Consider the following 16,970-nt stretch of genomic DNA (forward strand, 5'->3'; position numbering starts at 1 on the left):
CCTTGTGGTTTGTTAACGGGAATCCAGGAAAAAAAATCTAGTGTTTGGCAGCTGAAAATCTAGTGTGTGTGGATTTTAAACAAGAGGCTTGCCCCTGTAGCAATGTGGTAAGTTAGCTACAGCTGACTATGTATCATTTGACACACACAACTAAATAATATTCACGGTATAACTCTGGTTTTTACAATTATTCACGCTCAAGACTTGCCAATAGGAAGCTATCATGGCCTTAATAGAATCTGTGTATCAGAGCTATGAGAAATAGCTAAATCCTATTTTAACTCAGAATTGGAAAGGGGGAAACCCAGCTACTCATTTTATTCTTCCATGTAATACATTTATAGCTAAATGAAAAAAAAAAAAAAAAGAAAATTATTTATAACTAAATCCTGATCGAGGCAAAAGTCATGTAATTTCTCCTTGCTTTAATAATTCAGAATTCTGACCTGGCTTGCTGGAAGTTTTGTTGTGTTTCATAACTCAAAGGACAGTGATCCAGTTTAGAGTGAACCTGCACACTGTTTACAGCTTCCATGTCAAAACAGTGCCAATTTCATGGTTTCCTGTGGTTTGAATGTGATGTGGTTTTGGCAGAGCTTTCCCGTATTCATATTGGAAACTCAAAGCAAGATTCTGTGGTAAAAAATCCAGATGGATCAAACCCAAGAGAACATTTGGGGGAACCTGTGCAGAGCAAAACAGCTGAGTTTCATACCACTTTAAAATGTATGTGTGAGATTTGCAAAAGAGCACAATGACTGGTTTTTATTATATAGTATGCAATACATTTTAATGCACGTACCGTCTTCCTCTAAGAAGCAATTACTCCAGAACCTCAACGAATGGTCACACTTAGACTTTCTAAAGTGCTCATTTGGTACGTGGGCTTAACCTGCTCAAACTGGAGCACGAGTAGACAAACACAGAGTACTTCTGAAAGTCCAATTCTGTATTTCTTTCAGCTTTAACTGTAAGCTTTCCTTTTACACTTCATCCATCTTTAGCCAGTGGAAAGAGAAGTTCAAATAATAGTACTTGGAGGGCTAAATCTTTTTTCCTGTCTGACTCTTTTAGAGTTGTCAGATTGCTACAGAAGGCTCTTAAAACTGTCGTACGTGGGCAGCTGAAAGTTTTCCTGGTGTGTGGCAAACAGCAGCCTGTTTTAGAGCCAGGGTGCTGAACTGCACTCTTTAAGGTGTGCAGATAGGCTGGATGTAGAAGGATGCTTTTTAGGAACTGGAGAGTGTGTGTAACTGCAGATGTTTCAAGCAAGCGCAAATAACAGTGCATAATTGGTCCTAACTATATAGGATACTTTGTGCAAGTTTTCCTTTGCAAACCTGTTGTGGTTACTTGCACGGTGCAATTTTTTTGGCTGCCTAAACGTCTCACAAGCCATAAACACAATAATCACCCCCGAGTAATTCTGTTTCTGAATCAATATAGTTGTATGTATCTCATGTCCTGTAAGATGATAATAGAAAGAACAAGTTTTTGAGGTGCCTACTGAATTTTTCTAGCTTTTTAATAAAATAGCATGGACCAATTTACATCATCATATAATCCTGCTCTTTTGTTTTAAGGATGTGACTGATGAAGTACATTTTTTATTTTTATTTTTACATTAACAGTAGTTTTGTCAGTCTGTGGAGCATATAAATAAAGCTAAAAGCTGTTTCAATTTGTTGTATTAAACTTGTATTTCCTTGACCCTGCAAAGTACCATTAAATAAGAGAAGCAGTCCTCTTTCAGGACTGTCAGCTAAGCATCAATTTGCTTTTAAGCAGCATACAGTCGGACTTCAGGAGCATCACTCATGAGCCTGTGCAACCAATTCCACTTCCCTTCCTGTAACACAAGCTATATTCAGAGTAGAAGCATTGTAACAGGTAGGAGTAACTGGTAGTAAACAGAAATAATGAGTGCCATAGTGACATTAAAAAAAAAACACGTCAAGTAGGCAATGCAGTTCTTTTAAGTCAATGTTTACCTAACCATTTGGGCAGCCTCAAGTCTCTTTAGGCTTTAGAAAGTTATGTTTCATGCAAAAGAAAGGCTAATGCAGAGCTTGAAGGAGCAGCAAAGTGCAAGCCAGCCAGCTGTGCATTTGATTTTTTATTTTTATTTTTTAATTTTCTTACTCAAAGTGAAGGTTACCCTGAACAGCAGGAAAACCCCCATCATTTAGTGGCCTCTGGCTGTTGAACACTGGGGCTACTTAAAGAGAAGGGATTTTCAGGTGAAAGAGTAATGAATCTTACAATTCTTAATTTTGCTTTCCTCCTCACCTTCTCGAGGTCCATTTCTCAACCCTGTATCCTCCTCCTTCAACCCTTGACCTGAGGAAACAAATACAGCATCTTGTCAAAGAATCATCACTTGCTTTGCGCTGGATCGGAGCAGCATCCCCTGTGTGTGTTTGTTCTTAACGCTGATTGTTACCACTGCATTGCTGTGTTGTTTTTTAACCCAGCACCTCTTAGAAATCCCGTTATACAGAGAAGATGTTTCAGACCCCGAGAACTCGTAAGGCTACCATTGCCAGAGAGAAGTGACAGAATGAGCTGGTGGAGAAAGCAGTCTCCCTCTCACATTTCTGCCCCCAGGAATAAGACTGGGGCTGTGGTTGCATGAGCATTTCTTTGGCAGTCGTACCAGCTTATGCAATCCTCACCTCGTTTCACCCTCTATTACTTTGGCATTTATGTGGTACTACAGTGTGAGTCACATCAAGGAGGCTGGCCCAGCCGAGAGCTAGCCTAAGCAAAAAAAAAAAAAAAAAAAAAAAAAAAAAAAAACCTTGGTTTTAGTAGAGATACCTCTTTGGCCCACCTTATCATAGGGCTACTTGAACTCTGTGCTAGTGCAAAGGAGAAGCAGGGAATAGTTCCGGATAAGGAGAGGACAGGACTTCAGGAGCAATAAAAGCATATGCCAAGCTAGAGTGGCTTTTTAACTGCAGCCTAAAAAATATGATTTGTTTGCAGAGTTAATTGCTTGCTCTATTTTTAACTCTCAGGATATGGGGAAGGATGGATAGTTTCTATTTCATTTTATACCCTTGGAGATTTTATTTTTCCCTGGAAATGGAACAATTGTCCGCTTGTTTATTGTACATTAATTGCAAACACATTGAGGCAAAGGGAAAGCTGAACTGTATGTATGGTTTGAAATGCTCTAGAAAAGACAGCAGCTGAGACTTGATAGCAACAAATGGTGCTCCCAAGAAGGGTTTGCGTGTGTCATGGGCATGATTAATTAGAATGGGTCAGATATTCAGAGTAATAATGTATTTTCCCTTTTTGTTCTTGGAAATCTGCAGATGGGAAAAACAAATTACTTTAAATATGCATGATGTCAGATCCCATAGTAGGATCCATTTGCAAAGACCTCTTTGTTCTTAGAATGCAGTGATGAAACTTGATGGATGTTGGGGTTCAGATGCAGGTTCGGGGTTGGAGGTTGTGAAGTGGTTGAATAACACACAGCAGAGTGGAATCCTAATGCAAGTGAGAGCCTCTAAATGGCTACAGACAAAAAATCTCTGATGGCCCAGAAGATAGACAGAATCTAGAAAGAGTTAAGTACGAAGAAAAAAAGCTTTTGAAGAATACCTCCACTATGTTTACGAGTTTATGATATTCAGCTTGGAGCTCCAGGCAGCACAGCACATTGTAATCTATATATAATGTCTTCCTTCCGCTTCCTTATACCTAAGGTGAGAAGAGGAACAGCATATAGAGTCCCATCCATGCACAAAGCCTGCTTGAGACCCTCATGTTCGGAAGAAGTCTTTGCAAACCATTTTAGCTGAGTAGCTGAAGGATGCTGAAATTGTGATCCTGTGACTGGAAGGAAGTGATGAAAACCAGAACCTCCAAAGCTTTCATTTTCAAGCGATTTAAAAATGACTAAGTCAATTTAGTTGCTAGCTAAAAAATATTAATTGAGGTTACTTCTGGACGTGACTTGTATGCCAAGTTTAGTCTTGGCACAGTATTTTATTGCCGTATTTTATAAGTACAAAAAAATAGAACTTTATGACGGAAAAGGTGACTGACCACAGCAAAAGTTAAGCTGATAGGTACCTTTTTAGAAGAAAAGACCATTGTGCTGCAATTTGCAGTGGTTCATGAGTACTGTGGAAATATCACTCTATATTAGCTGAACAGAGGCTTGGATTAAGGAACCTGTCTTTCAGAACCTTCAAGTAATACGTTTTCTGGTGGTGATGGTTCCATCATGTGCAGTTTTTTGTCCAGCTGCAAAACTTGCTGTAACCAAGCACAGTTTGTACACACAGCCACAAAATCTAGATGCTGTAGATAGAGTCAAATTGTCTGTAAAAAGTGGAAAAATAGTGTTAAATTCAAAAGAGGGCAATGCCAGAGACCAATGGAGAAGCAAAGTAAAGCTTTCTGTAGCACTGAACAGATGGGAAATGCTCAACAAACAGTAAATAACCATGTGAGAGACAAGATTAGGAATAACTTCTCTTTGCAACAGATGTTCTTCCTGAAATTCAGCACAGGATTTTTGTGCTGAGTGCTGTCTTACGCCTCCACGTAAATTCTTCAACTCTGATTTCTGCATGATCTTTCTTAGAAGAAGGGCACATCTCTCATATACTGCCAGCCCGTGAGTGCAAATGTGATTCTTATTCATTGTCAGCGTTTTGAACTCCAGCTTGAATTACTGTTTCAGGAGAGGATCCAACTGATACGAAGAAGAGTTGGATGAAATTCTTCTTTGGCTTCATGCGCAAAATTCTCTGAAGAGATTCAAAGACTGACTTGAGGCATGCCCAGAAACTCAGCTCTGGCAAATCGACTGCCATTACGCTTTAAATGTCATCATCATCACTAGCAGTTAAATTCATGATTAATGAAAAAGTAATGCATTATCAAAACATTTAATTAATGGGATGACTTCTGCAATATATTAGCAAACCAAGGAGCTTCTCCTAATCTATTTGAAAATTGGGTCAGCCTATTAATAATTAAAAAATAAATCTATTAGAGTTATTGTTGCCTGAATTTTTATACCAAAAAATATGTTCAGAAATGTCTTCTGACAGAATCTGTCTTTGTTCTGTGTTTTGTGGTGATTAAGATACTTGCCGAAGATGGATGTTTTTCTACCCAGAGCTGTTCAAATTCCTTGAAAAAGAAAAATTCTCTTTTGTTCATATAAGTATGTCTTTGTCGAGACAGTTGACAAAACGAAGAGTGGTAGTGAAGCTTGTTTCAGAATTTATTCCTTGGCCTTTGGTTCTGAAGAGCGCATTTATCAGAGTTTTATGCATCAGAAAGGTACTGTGCATGTAGAGGGCTGTTTCAACTGGCAGCATTTTATTTCTTTATTTTTTCTTCTTACTTCTGTGAACTCTTTTAAGTGCATGAACTCTAAACAACCATCTGCCTCTGAAACGTGCCCAGCCCAGCAGCTTAGGAAGTCAGAGTACAGAGAATTAAAACCAGATCTCAATACTTCAGATTTTAACGTTTTAGCACAGGATGACTGACCTAGTAAGACCATTAGCCTCTGGACAGGTAGGGAACAAGTTGTATTATTTTTATGTTTATAGGGAGAATTAATAGCTACATGTGTCTTTTATTTTGAGACAAAACAGCGGTTCATCATCCACCATTTTCATTGAATGTCCATGAAACTTAACAACCACTTGGATGAAGAGAAGCAGTTGTCCAGTAAACAACATACTGTACCAGCAGGCAGGTGGAAGAGGAGGAGATGAAGTTTCCATATACATGATATGAGATGTCCTGAAGTCTTCTAAGTCTCTGCAGAACTGTCTGAACCTTGACTCTTAATGTTTTATGGGATTTTCCACCCACCCACACCCCGCTTTATTCCATGGAAGGGTGGAAACCTGGGACAGCTGTGCCAGGATTATTGCACCTGCAGGGGAAGGGAACAGAAATTTTTGAAAACAGAAGCATTGAGTTTGTCCCTGGGTTTTCAAGATGTGAGTTCACGGTCTTGTGTAGAATATATGAGTGCTTCATGTGAACTGGATATTTCAGGATTCAGTCTGGTTTTATGGTGGGAAAAAAAAAAAAAATTAGGCAAGGCATCTTCTCATATTTAAGTCTGGAAATTATTCAGCTCATTTCTGACAAATACCAAATCACCACGTGTTACCTGTTTTTCAGCAAAGTTATGTGGTCCCACCGGCATTGCGGAGAATGAAGAGGATGTTTCAGATGTAAGGCTTTCCATACCCGCCAGCCCATTTCTGTGCCATTGTTCCAAAGAACAAAAATCTGCCCACAGCTGTGTGGACTGTTTGTTCTGGTAGCAAGAAGGTCACAGTACCAGCCAGAGATGGCATTTGAACTTGGGCAATGCCATGAAAAGGAATTAGTGTTTTTTCTGCTTTAGACTGTTCAACTTGTTTTTACGTGTCAGATGAAGGAAATGAGTGTTCTGCTTCCCCCAGCCCTGTTTTGTTTGCAAGGAAATGAGTACAGTAGATGCTTAGGAGCATGAAACGAGAAAGCTGTGCTGGTATGGCACGTACATCTTGGATCTCCCACTAATGTGCTTAGAAGTGATGCCCAAAGCCTCTGTGTTTCCCACTTCTCTTCTGTTGATGTTTGATTTGATATACTGTGGTTTGCCAGCTCTATCTGACAAAATAAAAAGCTTGGTGGGTGAATGAGGTTTGTCTGAATTTGTGAATGTACTGAGATCCAGAAGGAAGACAAGGAAACTTTTAAACATTCTGTGCATTAAATTACATGTATGGGACTTGAGGTTTCCTTTACAAGTGAATCACACTGTTTTTCTGTTGAAGTGGATGGAACAAATCCTTCATTCATTTGTGACTGTGTGAGCAGTGAATGTGGTTGCATGGTCTTACAGAGGCAAAGAGGAGCATGGAATTTAGCTTTTTGTGCTGTTCATGCGAGGAAGAGGACTTGGAAGGTTATTTCTGCCCTTTGACACACTGGACAATATCACAGAAATAGAAGAACGTAGTTTCCTCTCAAAAAAAATAGGTACTTTCAAATGATCATATTTTAAATGTATGGTACATTTAATCTCTTTAACTTATTCCAAGAGAATTTTGTTTTGCTTTGGTCTCAAGGGTTGTTTCTGGGGAAAAAAAAATCCCAAATGTTGGGAGAAGTCAGCTGTGCATAAAACAGTTCATAAAGCAACTCCTACACAAACACACAGATCCAGTGGTCTCCCTGCTGCTAAGGCACTTGGTATGGGTGGATAGTACTGGAAGGAAAACTAGTGATAATAAATTCAACTTTTAACGTGACTTTACTAATTATAGTGGTTGCTTAAAGAGGTTGGTCCATGTTTTTACAAAAATAAGGAAGCAGCATTAGCCTAGTACTCTAAGACAGACTTATTACACCTGAATAGCATTAGGGAATGCTTTTAGGGTGGGTTTTCAGGTGCTTGGGCATGCATGTGCAAGTGGGTTTTGTGGTTGTTATTTCTCTTTAGTCTTCATCATGAGTTTCTCACTTGGAAAGTGCCGTGTACTTAGGTCTGTTATCACAGATGTTTGACTGGATCATTTTCAGTTGCTGGATTTTTTTTTTTTCTGTTGTTGTTTTAATGTTCAATATTTATTCAACCTGTTCTGTTTTGTTATACTGTGTTCATACATCATGAAATATATGGAGTTAGCAATTTTTCCCCCTTTGAAAAAGATTGGTGTTTCACAAATACCAAAATTTCTTTGGTTAGCACGTTGCCAATAAAGCAGTCCAAGTGTGCCTCTTGGAGCCGTTTGGCACTGGCCGTGCTTGCAGCCCACTGTAAATCTCGGATGGTTCAATGGAAACTCCACAGATGCTGGGAGGGTGCAGTATTAACTTTAACATCTGCCCTGTGGGAAACCAGCTTTTCCTTCAGTCACATTAGACTGCTGTGCTGTCTCAATTAAGTTAATACAATGCAATGCAATATTTTACTGTTGCGTGATGAGTTGTAGGAGCGGGAGGAGTGGTACCTTGGAGTGATAGTCTTCCACCCCAAGCATCTGCTTTCTTCAAGTGGGGGATAACTGGCTTAACCCGTGCTGCTGGCATCTTTTCCTCCTTAGCTCAAGCTCTTCTATTTCATAGTAGAGGGACAGCAGAGGCTTCACTTCCACATTCTTTTTCTGTTCCCTGCCAGCTTGCTGGGACTAATGCACCCACCTGCCCTGCCCTGGTCCTGCACAGAGCCTTGTGGAGGGAAATGCTTCCATATGTCAGGACATTACTAGTGTGGTAATGTGGCTTATCACCAGTTTTCTGTGATGTGGTCACTGAATCATAGAATAGCCTGAGTTGGAAGGGACCCACAAGGACCACTGAGCCCAACTCCTGGGTCTGCATAGATCCACTAAAAATATATCAAGCAACCAGACAGCTTCCCTGGGCATTTTGTTTTCTTCCTACTTTCTCACCCTTCTTTTGTTTAAATTTAGTTCTGTCCACAGCAAAATATCTCACAAAGTCATCCAGCATTCATTCCTTATTTTCTCTAATGGGCTGTTCCATTGTGTGTCACTGGCTTGTGGAACAGACCACAGCCTAATTTCAGAACCAGATGATAATAATATTTACTAATAAAACATATATTCCAGTTACTTGAATTTGATAATGAAATACAAATAATTCAGAATGCAAGAATTTGAAGCTTTTTTGGCAGAAGTGTTTTCCAGTAAAGCTTCCTGCTGAGCATTCAAGTGGAACAAATAGTTTAATTTAAAAGCTACTTACAAGCTTTATGTATTTATTTATTATGCAGCTGTGAATGGTAAAGGAATAAATTACATTTTAGAGTTAGTTTGGATGGCTGTCCTGTGGTGGGAGTTTCTGCTAATGGTACTTTGGTGTAACTGTTTCCTGGGGTTTTAGATCCTTTTTCTAGCTGTAGAAAGGCTGCTTTGTCTTTGAGGAGTTTTGTATCTTGGGTCTTTGGCAGGTCTTAGTGTGATAATTTTTTTCTGCTCCTTCAAATACATCTGATAGTTGTTACAGAATTGCTGCCATAGCTGTGCCCAGCTCGTGGAGACACGAACTCAGTGGTATTTATTTGTTTAGAAGTACCTGTCAGAATGTGACTGTGTCAGGCCTTACGCAGCATTTTAGTGCTGTAAAGCTGCTGTACAAGTTTAAATGGTCAATGTAAAAATAGAAAAAGAGAGGATCACCATCCCACTTTACAGGTGGGGAACTGGAAATAGAGAGAGAGTGCTGTTGCATTTTTGTATATGGAGAGCTCACAAGTATGACCTTGCAGAAACTACTTTATTTAGCATGATGAATATTTCCCATACATAAGATAACTTGTTGAGAGTTCCAAATGCTTTTAGTGTTTGTTTGTTTGTTTGTTTGTTTTTAATGTTATAACTTAACTTTCATGATATGCTTTGAATTATTTTCTTGGGATTTTTTTTGGTCCATTTTTTTCCAGGTCCATCAGCACAGAAAGTTGGTTGTGTTCTGTAACACTAACCATTTAGATAGTCCCTTAAAGTTAATTCAACAGCGTGTCTCAAAAGCCTACATACTTTCATTTTTAATTTAATTAAAAGGATGCATATTTGCCCAACACTGTGGAGAATTACATGATGCAGTCTGGCTAGTCAAACACGAAGGCAGTCACAGCAGAGACCTTTTGGCCTCATGAGCTTTTATAAGAACAAACTGTATTAGGCAAACAGCTGTGTAATGTGAGGGGGTTCTTATTAAAAAACAAGGGGGGATGGGGAGAAGGCTTTGCAATTCCCCCTTTGCTGGTTAGTGTCTCCAGTTGGTAAGTAAGGGACAGACAGAATTTAAAAATAGCTACATTTCAATTGCATTACTTCGTCTCTTTTGAAAAAAAAATACTTTACTGTTGATTGGATCAGCTCTTCGTTCTGTTATAAGAATGTCATAACTTGACTCTAATGCTTATACAACGCCTTTTGCAATTAGATGATGTAAACCTTAATATCACTAGAGAGGGTCAAATAGTCCCCCTGAGGAGCTAGACCAGTGAGAAAAATGAGCCTTGATGGCTTATATTTATAAATGGAACATTATCCATCATTAAGGGATAGGTAGTTCAGGAATTTTTTCATGAGTGCAAAGGGAAAAATGAGCAATAGAAAGCATTTTGTGGTTCTAAGTAGCATCATGAACATGGGGTATTCAATTTAAGTGAAATTTTCCTTATTTGGGCTAATTCATTTCAGGTTTTATACTGGTACACCAAGAGGTTATCACCGGATTTCAAGACAGATAAATCAGCCACCCAGTCTTTAGTCTTTTTTTGGAAGTGTACTCGTACATTTCGCATGTAAGCTGATTATGCCCCCATAGGCACAAAGTTGTCATGAGACTTTTATGGACCTTCTGAGAATCACTATAGATTACGTTACTGAGAATTACTATCTACATCTACAGTGTGTTGATAACTTGTATTGCTTTTGTGAACTCGGCCCTGATCCTAACGGCACCTCCTGCTTCTGGCTGACCAAGTGAAAATACTCTCTTTGGTTCAGTTTTCTTATCTCTAAAATAGGAATAAGGGTATAGATCTCCTTTGCATGTTACTTTAACGTCTGCTAACAAGAAGTACCTGCTTGCAGCTAGTTATTTGTTTTGTATACTGTTGTGTTTGCTTATTGATATATTAGTGATGCTTTGTAATGTGGGATACAGTGCTGCTAATTGCTGTGTGATAAAACAAGTGCACAAGAGCAGAGAAGCCTTATGCCTGTGAGAGCTAAAGCAGTTTCATAACATTTGTGTGGAAGGCACTCATCTTCAGAGCAAGAGCAACCACATTTTGTCCATGCCATCCCATGATCTTCTTGCTTGATATGAGTGCAGAATAATGACAGCTGGGAAGCCCTTTGTGCTCCCTGATTTTGTTCCTGGCTGTGTAAGGCTGACTGATTTAACATTTGTGTGATATTCTGAAGGGGTGTTGGTATATTGTCATCCCTGTGGCTTCGTTCTTCTAGATGTCTGGGGTTATTCTGCATGGCACGGTTATCTGCACCACACCACGCTGTTGAACAGTCAGGCAATATCCCACCTCGATTCTGGAAGGAGCCCTGCCTACATGCAGTCTGTCAATATGTCCAATTTTTCTTGTGAAATGGCAAGTGGGAAAAAGGCAGGAAGGAGCTACGACTTGTTCCTCTAGGTCTCTAGCTACGAGATTCCACATGCACCTTCTCTGCATACCTGGGAATTATTGAATGCTGGAAGCACTGCTGTGTCAGTGGCATTTGTGCCTCATTTGGCTTTGCCTGTTGTCACCCAGCAGAGTTGGACCAGGGCATGAAATCTTACACAGCAGTGGGGAGAGGTATAAATGGTGTATTGCTGTACAGCCTTGGAGGTAGGGTGAAGTCTCTGGTGGGCAAGTCCCATCATCTCTGCAGTCAGACCAGCTGGAAAGCAAGGGTGCTAGGTGCGTAAGGGGATGTGCTGCCTTCCATGCAGAATCCAAGGACTCCTGTACCCAGAGTGAGGGGGGACAGCCTGGAGAACAGCCCCCAGCACCACCCAGGCCCTCGACCACTTTCCATGCGCAAATTAAAACTATACTTCACATAAATCTGAAACATAAAAGGAAAGAGCCTCCCGTCTGGTAGGAACCCATCTGTTCTGCATCGTTCCAAGTCCTGGCAGCTGTCCCACGTGGCGGTGCTGTGTCTGGTTCAGGAGAAAGTGAGTGTGTTAAGGAACGCCAGTGCCGGCACACTGGAGTTGCCTGTTGCAGGGTGATTTGGTGAATGAGTTAAGCATCACGAGGTAGCAAATGTGTTTTGTAAAAACAACCTCATTAGGAGCTTTATTTCTAGAACCGTGCGTTCCTTGTGACCTCTTTGTGTATTTTAAGTGCTATTAAGAATTGGTGTTTTTGTCGCAGATTTAAAAGACCGTTATGAAGTAGTGGTGTTAAAATAAAAAACAGATTAGCAGGCACTGCCTGTGAGATCTACACTGCAGCCCCTGATGCGAGTGAGAGGAATGCTGTAAAATCAGTGTTGGCTTTTGGGTGCACACTGTAACTGGTGCCAGTCAGGCGATTCTGTCCCTGGTTTGTAATACAAAGTTTTGATGGTCGTAAGTCCACCTATTTTTGAAATATTTAGGCTATTGCTCGTGTTTGTGCTCCCCTTTCAATGTGGGGCCAAAGAGGCATTTTTCATCAGTACTGTTTTACTAGGATTGTGTTGTGCAGTGTGTTCACTCCATGTAGCTCCTATTTTGGTGTTGAGATGCTGAAGGAATGCTCTCTTTTTGGAAGGTACTTGGATGGCCAGCAGCATATTTCCAGGCTGTGGCAGTTTTTTCTCAATCTGAGTGCATATTGTTTTATTTGTATATTGCGAGCGGCCTCTGGTTTTTATGAACATGACGTCCTGGAGGGAGAACACCCATATTGTGTTTATATTTCTATTTTGATTCTTAGCATATTTGTAGATCATTTGTAATTTTTTTTTATATTGGGATCCACAGGGTGGAAGCTTATTTATTAAATTTAATAAAGCTTAAAACAGTTGCTGAGATGCACTAAGCATGAGACATAACTGCATCCCTTACAATTATAATGGTGTACATTTTAAAATTGTCTTTTTATTCCTGTAATTGTTGATTTAATGCAAAATAATTGCTTTGCTCTGGCATAAGTTTAGCAAGAGTAATTTAAAATAAATTGATGAATTGTAGGCTATCTAAGCTTATTGACAGTATTTTGTTTATGTATTCATAATGCATCTATTGTTTTCAAGAACAATTCTGTCAGCTGGTGCAAAGCTGAATTTTCAGCAGTAGTTGGTGGATGTGTGCAAACTGGTAAGGGAAAAAAATGAGTTAGTTTTCTGGAACTTGATTGTTTGTCCCAAGCAGTGGACAAGTGGACAACATCTCTTACCTGCTGGAGCTGTTGTAGAGAATCAGCCTTCCAACCATGGCTGCTACCTTCACATCTTCACATCTTTCCTATACCAAAGTACACAGAGACCACTCTGTGATGCTGGCTCTCCTGGATGATCAAGACTTTTCTATGCTTCCTTCGTACAAAATCATAAGTGATAAGTAGTTCATCTGCAGGGTTGCACTTCTGTGTGATGGGCTGGCAGCTAGTAGTTGGGAGTCCATATCACTGCTGCTACTTTCTGAAGGCTTCACATACGAACAGGGAGCATCAACACAGAATAAGTCTTGTTTTCTGACATTTCAGTTTGCGGGTCAGCTTATGTTTGTATCCTTGAGCATCACTTCTATTTTATTTTCATTATTTCCTCTTTTTTCCTGCATCCCTGTCTTGCTTTTTCCGTTTTTATAGTAAGATAAAGATGTTTTTAGTTTTCATAAGAATTTTTTGGTGCAGTATTCCTGTGTTCTGTTTTTCTTCCCTGAGCCTGTGGAGTATTTTTGATGAACACAAAGTCATCTTTTGTTATCTTGTCCAAACCAAACTTAGTTTCACCTTCGTTTTATTTTGCCTGGAAAGAAGTATGTAGACAATCCAGTGGCAGAGAATAATTATGAAATATCCGGCTTGTTCTTTGTAAGGCAAGACACTATCCTCTACAGCATGAAGTTTGCTGGGTTGCTGAAGGTTATTGTTTTGAAGGCAATGTGAGACTCCTTCTTTTAGTTCAAACTGTTTCCTTATCAACTCCAAGATTCTGTGCAAGACAGCAGGTGATCTACTCATGAGCTGGAGGAAAATGGAAAGTTGTATCATGAGCTTTGCCAACAGTATTTTGGTGTGCATGAGGCCAAAACAAACCTCTTCTGAACCAAGAAAGCAAGTAGAAGTAGCCTTTGGATGCAAGAGAAGGATATTTCCATGCTGCAAACTCCAGTCCTGGATCTGGATACCATATGATAATTTTTTGAAAAAGACATTTACAAAGCAACTTGCACAGATTTTTTTAAAGAAGAATACCTTCATGTAACGGGCCCTTCTTTCTAATTACAGACTGGGCGATTCTCCGGGGGAAATCCAGCAGAGAAAGCATTTAAGATAGAATTAGGTGTAGATGCCTATGGAGTTTTGGATCCACCAAAAAAACAACAACAAAAAAAAGAATAACAAAGAACAGGCTGTGTTTGGTAATTGGGCTATAAATCCTAGCACGCAGTGCTTATACGTGGAGGAACAAATTTTCTAGCAGGCTGGTGCTATTGTGTGAAGATGGATTTGGGCCAGGCTTCCAGATTTGAAACCCCATGAACGCCGGTAGGCTCAGGCCAGGCTTTGGCTTGGGTTCATCTCAAGCATTGCAAGCACGGAAAAGGCGTTTGAACATTCACAGTAGCAATTGGAGGTCCAAAAGGGGAAGGTATCTGCATAATCCGTTCACTGCTTGCACATACAAGGGGCTTATTACTGCCAATTTGAACCTTTGTCTCCTTGATTGTTACGAGAACATTTTTAGAGCATCTTTGAAAACACACTGCAGCATAACACAAAGGGAATGCTCCTGGCATGCATCCTCGCTATTTGAATTGGTTGCTTAACTATTCTCTTCAGTGGGAAGAGCTTTATTTAGCTTCTCTAATTTTACCCAAATAATAAGTCTCTTGCACATTGTCCTCAACTATGTGGTCCCCTCTGACAGCCCTTTTCTGTAGCAACAGCTGAGGTCGAGTTCCTGAATTGCGTGGTGGATTCAGAGGACAACGGGTACATTACAGGTTTAAGCAATACTGCCCTCTGAAAGTGGGCTCTAATGGGTAGATTTCAATAAATTATCAATTATATCCAGACCAACTGGAGTGATTCATGTGTTGGTTTTAATAAGCCTTGTGGTCATGTATTCACTTTCACTTTTGCAGCAGAGTAAACTCTGATTTCCTCTGAAGTGTGCAGCTGCTGTAAATGGTAACAGGGCAGCAGTGTCCGTCACGGGCACACATCCTGTGCTTGCTGTGTCTGGGGGTTGTGTCTGAAGCTGGAGAAGGGAAAAGTTTCACGTGAAAGTGAACCACGTGCCATTACCAATTTGTGTGGAAGCTCATGGGGGATTCAGCTGGGGGTGGCACCGAATTGCATTTCCTCATTAAAATTGTTCAGCTTAAGAAACTAGAAGAGGAAAGGGAAAAAAATGCACATATGCCTGTTCAGTTAGAGGAAGTTGTCAGAGCATCCTAAAACATTTCGTATTAATGAGAATATAATTGCCAACTTTTACATCCGATCTACTTTATGCAGGTTTCCCGTGGAGAAACCTAAATGAGCATTTATCACTGCAGAGGCTTTGCTAGTGTAGAGGATGCAGGAACACAGAGAGATATGAATATTTTATGGTTCTGTGACAGAGCTATCACCAGAGTGTACCATCTCCTAGAACAGCTGCATGTGTGGCATGAAGTCGTGATTTATGTCAGATTGCTTGCCTGCAGAGTGGGACCCACTGAGGTCCATCATGTGAGCAGCTGCAGTGGGTTGCAGATGATATTAAAGCAGGTAGGAGATGATTTTGCAACTCCGTGCTGGCAGGAGTGGAGTCCCCTTCCCAGAGTCAGGCGTGGAGTGGCAAAGAGCCCGGGGAGGAGACATGGCTGTGACTTCTGCCTTGAGACCAGGTGAGGTCGTGTTGTTGCAGCTGCAGATTTTCACAGCAGTAAGAAGTTGTCACAAATATTTCCCTGCTCAGCATGGCCACACTGGTTGTGTATTAATCTCATAGCAAGTTGTTTCTCAGTTTGCTCTTCCAGGCACACTCTGCACACCTGATATCATTGGTATTTTGAACTTAAAAGCTCCAACTTTGTTGAGAGCCCTGTTACACCACATCTTGACAAATCCCTCTTCTTCCAGGGGTGCACTGGCAGACTGGTTTGAGCTAAGCTGAAAATTTTATCCTTGGTCTACTCAACTATAATTCTTTTCCATTTTAATACAATTTGATCATAAACGTCCAGCAATGTATAAGACACAAATTGCATGTTCTTTATCAAAATTGGTGATGTATTGTTACAGCCCATATGGCAGGCTATTGAAACAAACTGCTGAGAGAGCTATGTCATAATATCTACGTACCAAACATTTCTGACTCACCCCCACCCTCACCCCCTGCAGTGATTTTGTAAGTCAGGGCAAAATTTAGACTGCTGTTTTTTATCTGGTACATACTTCTAAGGCATTGCTAAACAAAAAGTTAATCTTAAAAACTGTGACTTCTTGTTGGGGGTTCCAGGCTTGCCAAAGGAACATGTGTCAGCAATTTTAAGCTTAGCAGCCACGTAGCTCTGAAGTATATTTATAGATGCTCTTTCATGACAAAAAATGAGAGATTTTCATTGTCTGTTTGAGTTACGTTTACAGTAACAGCTTTTTATTCACTAACGTCACTTTAAGAATTTATATAGCAATGAAGAAAAAAACTGAAGTGCACGACAAACAACTGTTCTTTTATTTACATGCATAACAAAGTTACTGGATTCAAAGAGAAAAACACTTTTAATGGTTTGACTTAGCACGCATGTTCACGTGGACAGCTGTGGCGTCCTGCACATATATGCATCTTTAAACTGTTTTATAACAATTTTATTCCCATTCTTGGGTGGAGGTAAATACTTTCAGTTAAAGCAATTCTGAAATGCGTGTGGTTGCCAGTAGAGTTGTTTCAGAACTTAATTTTTGGACAGAGACCTTTGAGTAAATCTGGTGAGGGAGACTTTGAACATATTCTATATTTCTCCAATTTAGTACAGACAGAGTAGGTTATATTACTATAAATTTGGATACTGTCATATTACAGTAAAGGCTTGGAAGTCATAGGCTTGTATCGTTTCAATAATTGAAAGGTACTGTACCCACCATAAACATGTGGGTTTGCTCACGGCCTGTGTCATCAGCACTGGTGGGTATAATTTAGTTGTCTAGCAGCTGTTCCACTGCATTTCTCTTGGCCACTGTCACTTCTGTGGTGTATACAGCCCTGAAGCACTGTGGAGCTGAGCCAGTGATT

At 40.1% G+C, this 16,970-nt stretch overlaps 1 protein-coding gene across 10 annotated transcripts in view; it reads left to right on the forward strand.

Annotated features, from left to right (window-relative positions):
- Positions 1-16,970, forward strand: part of ARNT2 (aryl hydrocarbon receptor nuclear translocator 2) — a 175,542-nt gene that overhangs the window by 108,984 nt on the left and 49,588 nt on the right. The gene's annotated exons all lie outside the window — the stretch shown is intronic.

The sequence above is a fragment of the Anas acuta genome, chromosome 12 (genome assembly GCF_963932015.1).
Source record: "Anas acuta chromosome 12, bAnaAcu1.1, whole genome shotgun sequence".
Classification (NCBI taxonomy): Eukaryota; Metazoa; Chordata; class Aves; order Anseriformes; family Anatidae; genus Anas; species Anas acuta.